The sequence below is a fragment of the Mytilus edulis genome, chromosome 3 (assembly GCF_963676685.1).
Source record: "Mytilus edulis chromosome 3, xbMytEdul2.2, whole genome shotgun sequence".
Classification (NCBI taxonomy): domain Eukaryota; kingdom Metazoa; phylum Mollusca; class Bivalvia; order Mytilida; family Mytilidae; genus Mytilus; species Mytilus edulis.
This window is the reverse complement of record NC_092346.1, coordinates 12,958,794-12,971,489: the sequence shown is the minus strand read 5'-3', so window position 1 is coordinate 12,971,489 and position 12,696 is coordinate 12,958,794.

Genomic DNA, 12,696 nt, shown 5'->3' with positions numbered 1-12,696 from the left:
TCACCTTATTAAATGTAATAACCAAAATAAAAAATCTAAAGAAGAAAGCCAATAAAGTTTTTCCTTGAAACATAAAAAAACATTGGGGAACATGTTAAAAAAAATTATACCACACTTTAGTATATTTCTAAACGGAGAAGTCTATCAAAATTAACAAACAGATTCGAGTATACATTACTTGAAGTATATTTTCTTTTTAATATACAATTTTACATTCTAATACAAATTTATAGGTCAGGTATTTGAGTACTACAGAAGACAAAATAAATCAGAGTGCTAAAGGAATAGTAGGAATCATTGAAAATATTTTGGCTAGAAAATGCATGGAAATGGAGATGGGACAAAATGCATTCTACCATTTGATAGCCACGAATAAATTACTTAGTAAGTAACATAATAGCCATGCTTTATGCTACAGCGGATTCGAATTTCACAGATATACATAAAATGTTTAATATTACTGTTAATGCTAGTATTTTTATATTTGACTTTGTATTTTTTTTAGCTAGAATTATTTATTAAGTTAGAATGTATTTTGATATAGCTCTGTTTCCTGTATCCATACCTATCCACATTTTTTCTGCTTAACCTAGCTAGCACGGTGATGTCTGACCATCTTGGTAAAGCATGGATTATGGCTATTGCCTTGCCTTGTATAGTCTAGGTAAAATATTTAAAAAAGAGTCCTTTCGCTACCTATTTACCCTATTTTGTAGTGCCAGGAAACCCGGATACAATATATGTTTTGGTTTTTTTGTTTATTTCTTAGGATGATTTAATATATTCTTAAGAAGTATACAATGGGTACTAATTTATTCATTACTCTATTACAAGGGTAGTGAAAGAAGTTTTATGATATGTTATACTGAATAAAAGATTAAACAAAAGACTGAGTCAGAAATAGTGAAAAAACAAAGTGTAGCAGAAAACAAAAGGAACACTCTTGTGAATAAACACCATGTTGGAATACAGAACTAGAAAAATAGCTCTATGAAATGTCATACAGAGCTTTGACATTGCAACATAAACCGTAACGATTTTATACAAATGTGATAAATAAATTATCATGAATCGACTTTTTCACTCTAGATCTGATTTAGCAATATATAGATACAAAAAATAAACTTTGAATTGTTTTATCTTTATCTGTGATGTTTGTTGTATTCCCAATCAATATTTCTCTTTAATAGTGTTATCTGCTTGTGAAAATGTTCCCCCTCCCTTTTCTCTTCTTACTGTATCTGTTAGACGACAACTTTATCACTGTTGTATACAATGGAATGTGCAATCATTGTGCAATGCATTTGGAACAACACCAACAGGCCTATAAAATTATTTTGGTTATCATCTCAATGGGGACAATTCCCCACTCTACTGATTACTATTTGGTTATCTTTTTGATGAAATGTTCCCAGTCTATTGATTTCTTTTTGGTAACCATCTTTTTGGGGATATTTCCCCATTCTTTTGATTTCTTGTTGGGTATCATCTTTGGGGAAATTTCCCCATTCTATTGTTTTTTTTTGTTGGTTATCATCTTTGGGAAAATTTCCCTTTCTATTGATTTTTTGTTGTTTATCATCTTTTGGGGAAATTTCCCATTCTATTGATTTCTTGTTTGTTATCAACTTTGTGGGGAAATTTCTCCAATACTTTTTAACAAATAATTTCTACGTTTCTTGTACAACTACAGTAAAACGTGTTCATTTGTGGGGATTGTTCTCCAATTTTATTTTTGTAGAGTTATTTGATGCCATCATCAAATAAATTTGTTACAGTCATGCCAGTAAAACGTTTGTTTCAATGTATACACAAATAGTAAAAATTGAAAAAAGTGAATAAAATAGAAATTCTCTTTTATCAAATAGAATCACTGGTCCGTCACTGTTGAACATGTAAAAGGCAATTTTTTTTCTAAATTGTCGAAAATAATTATTTCACTCCTTGTTCTAACATTTTGATGAGTTAAATTTTAATTCTACAAAACATGCCGTTTTTGTCCAAAATAAACTATAAAATGCAGGCTTGAACAACATTTTTTCTGAATATTTCTAAAATGGTTTATTTAAAGCTGATTGCGTTATAAATTTTGAGTAGCCAATTCTAAAAGAATGGATCAATTTTAATTTATAAAGGATTGTAATGCTGTTCAAGACTAATAGCTGGTTTAACATGAAATTAAAGAGATACCGTATGATTAATTGCCAATTAGACAACTTTCCATCAGAGTTAAAATGAAATGGATATAAGAAGTTATATGTCACAGTACGGTCCTCAACAGTGAAACACAAAAAGAATGTAGCGAGGTTAATCATATTTGTAGGGTTGGTTTAGTACGAGGTGCCGAAGGTACGAGTTGACATATATCCTTTAAAAATCGTCCTGGTGTCAATCATCTATAATACTAAAATGACGAGGTCCAATTTGTCAGCCGTCATCACGTAAGAACGACGAATCAAAGAATTCAACTTTATTTATAACTAATATAGTACAAATGTGTAGATTAAAAATTACACCACTCCAGGCCCTTTTGTTTTCCACGTAATTAATATTGCCAAAAATTAAGAAGTTCCGGGTCGAGTCCGATACCGATACCGATAGTATATTCACCTGTTAACTTTAGCTTATCTGTACGTTCCGCATCTGACAGGCGCACCACCAAACGGTGTATTCAGGATAAATTAATATCCTATATACACGGGTCATAATCACAGGGTTGACACTACTAAATTGTCAAATTGTTACCTATTGTAGTATTTTAATCAGTAAGACTTTCTAAGATTACAATACGAATACTAAAAATCTGGACTAAAAATAAGGCGTATAGGTACAGTTTTCAATTTGTTAGCAGCCATGACGTAAAACAGCGAATCAAATAATTCAACTTTATTTATAACTAATATAGGACAATGCTGTTGATTAAAAAATACTCCATTCCAGGACCTTTTGTTTTCCAAATAATTAATATTACCAATAATTAATAAGTTCCAGTTCGACGGGTATAAACAGAAAGATTTGAAAGAAGAGAAAACTGTGTATCTTAAAATCGGTATGACTTTATCAGATGACAATACTAATACTAAAATAAGGCTTGCGCACAGTTATATATACTTTAACATGTTTAATTCAGTCACGGACCCGCGATATCACGGGTGTGTTCTAGTTCTATATATTAAAATCGATATAAGTCGAAACAACGCAACAAACCATTTTCTAGTATATAGATTATCGTAATGTAAGAAAAATATAGCGGTATTGTTCTCGAAATATTGAGATATATTGATAAATTGGTTGTCCCTTTCGATATAGTTAAATTCGATTATAATTTGTAAGGAAATAAATTAAATATATCGACATCCACTTCAAGTCAATATTGTTCTATCGCATTGTTTTGATATGACATAATATTTCGAAGTACTTTTCATAATTTATTGCTGTATCCCCACACAAGTCGAAATATTTGTATAAATAAGTATGATATAACGCAACAAGTGTATAGCAACAACAACAACAAATGATAACTAACGCTTGAGTACCTTAAAGAAAAATGAAAACAACATGCTAGAAATGTCATGCGTCCGAAGAGCTTTTCTGGACTTACCTTCAGCAGGAACGCTCAAAGTGGAATATTTGAATGCCAAGGATGTATAAGGATCGCAAACATTAAAGAGCTATAAACATAAATGGACATAAAAAAAAATAGCCAAATCCATATTAGGCCAACTTTGCCTGAGAGAGTTGAAACCTTAGTTTCTGTATAATTTCAAAATTTATAGATTCTTTGTTTTAAATCATGCCAGTACCGAAGCCTACTGAACTGATGATACCCTCGGGTACTGATAATTCACCAGTAGAAGTATTGACTCAGTGCTGTAAAAAATGAAAACAACACGTTATAAATGTCATGCGTCCGAAGCGCTTTTCTGGATTTACCTTCATCAGCAACGCTAAAAGTCAAATATTTGAAAGCCAAGGATGTATAAGGACAGAAAACATTGAAGAGCTATAAACCACAATGAACCTAAAAAAAATACAGATGTTTTTGTTACGTTTTCAAGAACAGCAGACTAACACTTGTTCTTGTCCATTCGTTTTTGATACGTTTTGTTATTTGATTTTGCCATGTGATTATGGACTTTCCTAATTGATTTTCCTCTAAGTTCAGTAATTTTGTGATTTTACTTTTTACTAACTTTTTAATTATTTTATTCAAATTTTAAGGCAATAATCATTATCAGACATTTTCACTGATATATCTTATTTTAAATGTGAAGTAATGATTATTATCAGATATTTTCACTAGGTAAATGAACATCCTATAATTGTATCATATAATGCATTACCTTGCTCTGGTAAAAATGATTTAGTTATACATGTTATAAGCATGTCCCGATTGTCAATATATTGTATGTATTCCTTTTTAACGTAGTTAATCATATCAATATGTTGAAACATTAAAGAAGAACAATCGAATAAAGATATTGAAATATTCAAGTGAAACAATCAAATAAAGATATTGAAATATTTAAGTAAAAAAATCAAAACAGATGTTAAAGTATGAAAGTTAAACAATCAAATGAAAATGTTTAAATATCATGAATATTAAAGTCAAACAATCAGATAAAGATGTCGAAATATTAAAGCAAAACAACAAGATAAAATTTTGAAATATTCATCTGACGAAAAAAAAGTTAACTCTGAAATAAAATATACAGTCAAAGGGCAAACCTAAATCTACAAACACATAATCCATATCTTTTATTACCTTGTGCATAAAATATCCAGTTTCCAGTTGAACCAAAATAGTTTGTGCAGATTCCAACATTAAGGATTGGCCACAATTTGGATGTACTTGTCCATGAGAGAAACAAAGATCCAGTAACATCAAGTCCTCGTCTAACAATGATTGTGTTATCATCCCAAGTTATACAAAATTCTGTATAGGCAGAACAGTCTAAAACTGGATCATCATTTTCAGTAAATGGGGGAACTGAATAATCTTTACTGTTCCGAATTAATGACAGTTTGTTCTCTCTAACACCGATAGCAATTTCATATAGAGGATCGGTCTCGTCGGTTCCAGAAATTAAACCAACATATGCATTTGTGCAGGTTTTTACTTTGAAAGATATAATTCTGTCTCTAATGGATTGGCTGAGCTCAGGTAACATAATGTAATCTCTATTTGCTGGGGTATACACTGAGATTTCTGTACCTTAAATGTGAAATGAAAATAAGGGTATACATATATTCATAGATTTCTCTACATTCATCTTACAATTGTACATAGTAGTATCCATACAAAAGTTTAAAAAAAACTAAAGAAAACGGGACGGCTTTCGTTTCATATACATGTTTTCAGTCAGTTAAAAAATGCTTTGTAATCAAATTTTGATATAGTTCATCATTTTTTTTCTCCTTGAATTTATAGAGTTATCGTTAAAGGGTATAATTATACTGTTGTTATTCAATCACTGAGTCTAATGTGTTTGGGGAAAAATAATAATTCGCCGATTCATAATTTGAAGCAAAAGTAATATGCTGTTTTGTAGTGTTCCAAAGTTAAATTTGGGCTATAACGTTGTTTCTTCCTATTCCGTTCCTTACATTGCTTTATAAAATTTTCCATTTATCACGGGAACTTTTTCTTATCAGTAGGTTAATTTGCTTCAACCTGCGTAAAGTAGAAAGTAAGTTAAATTGTTTGCATTTTCGTTAAGAGGCAAAAAGTTAATTCATTAACGCTTTCATTAAGTAGCAAGTAAGTTAATTTGTTAGCGCTTGCGTTTAGTAGCAAGTAAATCATTGTGTTTGTAAAGTAGCAAGTTAGTTAATTTGTTATCGCTTGAGTTAATTAGCAAGTTAGTTTATTTGTTATCGCTTATGTTAAGTAGCAAGTAAGTTAATCTGTTAGTGCTTGCGTTAAGTAGCAAGTAAGTTATTTTTTACCGCTTGCGTTTAGTAGCAAGCAAATTATTTTGTTAGCGCTTGCTTTAAGTAGCCAGTAAGTGAAATATAGTCTCACATATATTCTTTATCTCAGGTGTACCACCCCTTTTTTTGTTTCTATGGTAATATTTTACCGGAAAACTTTTATCATTCAAAACGACGTGTGAAAACTTAGCACGTGGGTAGTAAGCACCGGTGTGTACGACTCCCCCTGGACATAAACGTTCGCTTCACTGCCGGTTTCATTTGATTTGCTTCAACTAAAACAACGAAATTCAGATGCATGCAAACTTTGCAACACACAAACATATTGTATTATAAGTCATTTGGCAGAGATTTAAGTTAAATTTATAAAATAAATATTTCTTTCCTTTCATTTCGTTTCATTTTGCTGTATTTGGTTTCGCTATTTTTTTTTTCGTTTTTTTTGTTCCGTTACGTTTCTATTTCGTTTCGTACTTTACAGGTACCCTTACTTTAACAATCATGGTTTTAATGTTATCGAATATTTTAATTTTTATGATTTTCAATTAAATTTGAATATCGAATATCGAATAACAAACCGGTCGCTAACTTCATATACATACGCAAAGCTTGTATTTAATGTACAGTCTTGAAATTATACCTCCATGACTATTTACCGTTATATTACATATTTTTTGCATGTTTCAAGTAGAACCACAAACATCATATACATGTATCTGTACTTTTCATGTACAAATCACACAACAAAAACTGTCAAACAATTGATGTTTCATTTGGTTGCTTTTACAAGGTGTTTCTTAGTTTATATGTAAAATTATGAAAGTTAAAGGTAATATCAAACCAAAATATTGATTAAATAGTTGTCAAAGGTACCAGGTTTATAATTTGATATGCCAGACGCGCGTTTCGTCTATCTAAGACTCATCAGTGACACTCAGATCAAAATAGTTATAAAGCCAAACAAGCACAAAGTTGAAGTGCAAGATAACAGCCATCTTCTTTTGTTTATTTGATAGGAGTTGTCCATACTTTCTGAGAATAAATAACTCATATTACGTTGAATTATTTCCATAAATTATTCTTGATAGTACATGTATATCTTTGTTGGTTAAACAGTCAGTGACATTACTTAAACAAGTAACATTATAAATTACCTATACAAGTAATGTTGAAAACGAGGCTATTTTAAATATTACTTATAAAAGTAACTTTTCTAAATTATTTTTATAGGTGTCCAACTATACAGATTTTACTAGCTTTAACAAATTTTCGCAGTCATTTGGTTATTTTTTCCATGAAATATGAAATCTAATCTTTCTGAAACACTAATTGCCTTTCTGACGCACTTATCTTTCATATCGACGCTTTTGGATCAAAGATTGGTCTCTTGGGAGTATTAAAATATCATTCTCCTCAACAATCTTAAAGGTAGACAGATATAAATAGATAGAAACTTGTGAATTAATTAAGACTTGAACTTATTTATCATTTGTAACACAAAACAATTACATATGTTCCTTAAATAAGTGTTATTACTAATTCTTTCAAAGATGTATGAAATAACTTATTCAAGTAATATTTTTGTCATTATTTTTAAAGACACCCTTAATCTCTATACTCCTCTTAAATCTAATAAATTCTGCATTTTATGATATAAAATACTTTAAAAATGCATGAAAATTACATTTAGTCCATGCTTCTATTGAAATTTGAAATAACTCTATTGAGTTATTTTATAATTTTTTAAAACAAAAATTACCTTGATAAGCATAACTAAAAAATATAACTTGTTTAAGTAATGCCCCTGACTGTTAAAAATACAGACAGAAACACATTATAAATTATCTTTTGTTCTATTTTTCTGTAATTATAAGCTAAAATTTAAAATCTTTCAAAGTTTAAACAATTATTTAAAATAACGAAAATTTCGTTTTGTAAATGTCTTTTTAATGTATCATTTCACCAAATTCAAAACATTATAAAGTGAATAAATAATATATTTAATGCACCACACTATCAAATACTCAAAGTTACAAGACATATCATTCGGAACACAAGACGCGAGTTCCATAGTTTAGCAAATACGGAGTTATTTATTGTAGTGGCTTTGCTAGTCCAGAGGAAAACCATGTGATAAGAGCTTATATGATACTAAAAATGATGCAGTTATACATGTAGAATGCGAACAGAAGTTAAATATGCCTTCTTGTTTTATTCGATACTAATTTTGATTGCTTTTTTTAAATAACACTCGGCTCAATCGTTTTGAAATTACCAGTAAAAAATACGTTTTAAAACGCAAAATATGAATCAAAATTATTTACATTTTTTGAAATTGGTTGTATATGTTTTAAAGTACAAAAAACTCACCGTGTATCACGATCACTTTGACCAAAATGACCAAAGGAAGAATTACTTTATGTAGAATACATTCCATCATCCTGAAAGATCAACATGAACGAAAAGTACTATTGTGATTTGCTTTTAAATATGCTCAGATCGACAAAATATCATTTCTTAAACATGTTAAACTGTTCTCATTTGTAAATCAGCCTTTAAAAAGTCAATATAATTTAATGGTTTTTCAGTATCATGATCGATTGGTTGTTGCTCACTTAATGGCCAGTGACATATTTTTTGTATATTAAAGACGAGACCGAATTGAACATCTATTTAGCATGTAAGTTCTGTAAAATAGGTGAACCGGGATGATGAACTGGAACTTAAAAAGATAACATGTGGGACTGTTCAGTTTGATAGAAATAAGACATGGCGTGTTAAGTTTATGTTTATCACATGGTTTGAATCAGCAAGAAGTTTCAATGGAAAACAAACATGATACGGGTTAGACATCCCCGTAGAAGTTCTACAATATCCTAGTTTTAACGTGCGAGTTTTTTTTTTAGGGGGGGATTCGAGGGTATTAAACTTCCTATTTGTTACAGTTGAAAAATATTAAAATGATTGGAAAGGATACCAGGGAAAAAACATTGATGGCTGTGTAAACAATTTAAAATTTAGGGACTTGTAAAAATTGTAAACGTAGTAAAATGTTCATAAAGATTCGTCTTATAGAATGTTAACAAGAAGACCTAAATATTGGGGTTAAAATTTATAAGATGCATTTTATACAAAATAGTGACAGTAAGTATCTTTTAATATACACTTTCACAGGATTACATTTTTAAGACAATGACTATACCAAGTCAGGAATATGAAAGTATTTTCCGTTCGTTCCATTGGTCGATAACGTTTGATTTTGTCAGTTGTTATGGACTCCCTGTTTTTTTTAAATTGCCTTGGACGGAGTTCGGCATTTTTTGTTATCTTTAACTTTCATGATTTCTTTGGTTTTTTTTTATTTATTTACCTATATATGCCGTTTTTTTAAAGAATATTTTGATTGAATTTGAATTTGTTTCGTTTTTTTTTATTTCTTTACGCAGCTTTGTCTTAAAGCAGATTTTTTTCGTAAGATAGAATAGTACTTTTTAAGGACTGCAAGATTCAACTCTTAAATAAATGGTTAGAATTATGTCTTTATGGAAGGACCCCATCCCAGTTAATAAGTATGATATAAAAATGCGAGAGTAAATTTCTAACTCTGATATGTAAACGCCAAACAAAAGTGAATAAAATAGAAAAATCGAAGTGTGAATAATTAAAGTGTTAAAGAGTCCCTCTGATGCTTCTTTTTGAATTGTCTTCCGTTATCATTTTTATATCCTATTGAATGCAGTTAAAAACGGCATATCATTTCATCAATTGCTGATTATATCCCTCTTACCGAACTTAAACAAAAGAGTCTTACTAATTATAGGAATTTTAGGTTAAAAGTCAAACGTTAATGATAGTGGAAAAATAATGTTTAAAAAAACAATCAACGTTAAACATTTGTATGTGTGAAAATAAAATAATAAAACATTTGTGAAAACAAACTTCAAAATTATAATTATAGCTTGAAGCAAAATGAACCATAAATTAATGATGAGTTTGGCATCAAATCGAATATGTTGTGTGTGATTTGTTTATATTGGCAGATAGGGAGCAATATAATATTGGTTTATCAGTCCCATATCAGTAAAGAAAATTGTTCAATGACGTACACAATGTATATCAGAACTTGAAATATAGTCCACTTTCAAACAATTAGCTATAGGTGTTAAAAAGTACCAGTGGTATTTATTTTGCATTAAATCGTGTAATGAAAACTATTTCTTTAATAGACCAGCATTTGGTTGTAGGAGCTCGCCAATTATTTTTGATAATTTATCTAGAGATATTTGTTGGATTGCTTCTAACATCTACAAAATTGAACATATATATCACCTTTTAGACGATTTTTTTACTATGGATAAACCCAATGTTTGCGCAGAGAGAACTTTTCATTAATGACTTCTATTATTAAAAAACTTAATATTCAACTGGGTAAACACAAGGTTGATGGCCCTTATACAGTTATAAATATTCGGGTATTATACTTCATACGAAATCATTAGAGACCCGCTTGCCTTTAGATCAAACAAGTCGCATCAGTTAATTTATCAAGAAGTTTTCAAACACACAATCTTGTACCAAAACATGACATTTTACAACTGTTAGGACATTTTAATTTCGCCATGCGGGTTGTAAATCCAGGTCGTTCATTTGTGTCCTATCTAATATCTGTATCAACAACTGTCAAGGATATGAAAGCCAAAATATATTTGACCGATGCATGTCGTACCGATTTGCGTTTTTTGGTACTCGTTTTTGATAAACTGGAATGGCATTAACATGTTTTACGATTCTCCGTATACTAGCATTAGGGATATCGAATTATATACAGATACTTCTTCTACCATTGGTGTTGGTGGTTATTTAAGGGGAAATGGTTTTGCGATCCTTGGCAGGAAGATTCATATTCTCCATATGAAAAGATATATTGCATGGCTTTTCTAGAACTCTATCCTATAGTCGTTGCAGCCATCTTATGGGGTCATTCATGGACTACTTAAAGAATCTTTTTTTGGTTAATAAAGGTCATTCCAGATAATTTTTGATAATGCAACTTATGAGAACGCTTACATTGTATGCCTGTAAAAATACCTTTTATTTTCGCGCCCAACACGTTCCTGGAGTTCGGAATAATATCAGTGACCCTCTTTCTCGTTTGCAGGTAAAACGTTTCAAGATCCTTGCACTTTTAACAGACAAAGTACCCCACAAGTTCCCGCCACTCTCACGAGAAATGTGGCATTAAAGTCTACAGTGTCAGATTTATGGCGACATGTGTTATCAAATAGACCATTTCAGACTTATAAAGTTGGATATCAGGCTTATACTGCACTTCTTGCTAGCAACTGGGTTGTCTTGTTAGGTTAACTCATGCCTCCGATTTCTGATGATATTTTGATTTATTCTGTCGCACATTGTTACAAAAACTTGAGACTTTTACATACAACCTTTTCAATTGTATTTATGTGGATTTCGCTTTTTTTATATCCAAAGTAACTGTGAACATCCGTTTGATTATAAAAATTACTCTGGAATCATTTATTTTCGTGGGTATCAATTTTCGGGGATTGAGGAAAACTTACATTTTCGTGGATATTTGATTTCGTGGTTTTACTAAAATCTGCATACAAGCTTATGATAAATTTGAAATTCGTTGAACTTTTGAATTCGTATCAATGAAATCCACGAAAATTGGAATCCCAAGAATAATATAGAATCCACAGTAAATGAATCGACACTCTATAGACTCAATATGATAACGTGCGCTGTCAAAAGTATACAAGGAGAGATTATCCAAAACCACGCCTTTCTATTACTTTTCAGGTTCTAAGGAGAATTTACAATTCTTTTAAAGCAGGTGTTTTCTATACCTTTACTGATTGCATGCTAGAAACAGCTTGTACAGTAGTCTTTTTGTATTCTTAGATGTGACGAATTAACAGTTTCTAAGCATTTTGATTCTTCTGTAAATTTAAGTGTTACGGATGTTGAGATTCGTATGCTATTCTACACCTTAAAATCTCTAAGACAGATTCTTTTCGTAAATGTGTCAGTATACAGCTTCACAAATCGGATCATGCACTTGTCTTTCTCTGCTATCAAAATATGTATATCGCAATTATGACGGGTAGAGGATCATCTTTTTGTTTTTCAGATCAATTGTTTTTCAAAGAGAATGGTAGCGCTTTAGACAGGGGCCTTTTCATCATAAGTATAAGACATTTACTACATATTTGTTGGTACAACTCTAGCTTATACAACGGTCATTCATTTAGTATTAGTGCCAGAACATCGACATACTACAGTTGATAGGACAGGTCACATCGAATTTCCGTATTTCGCGTTAGATTACGCTTTACAGTAGTTCAGGATTCAGGGAATTCGACAGAAAAAATATTTTCAAAATTAGCTGAGATGTTTTTCCAAGGGCAATACTATATTATTTCTTTTTTTGTAATAAACTTTATATTTTTTTTTATAATTGTCAGTTTTCTCTTTTGAAATTATTCGTTTGCAGTCAGACAGTTTGTCTCTGTTATAGCACTACCAGCCACTTAATTCCAGACAGCTTAACTTTAACCTGGTACATGTTAATTACAGTTGCAAACTTCAGACGATAATCAATGTATTCTAAATAGTTATCAAAGGTACCAGGCTTATAATTTGATACGCAAGACGCGCGTGTCGTCTACGTTAGACTCATCGGTGACGCTCAGATCAAAATAGTTAGAAAGCCAAAAAAGTATAAAGTTGAAGAGCATTGAG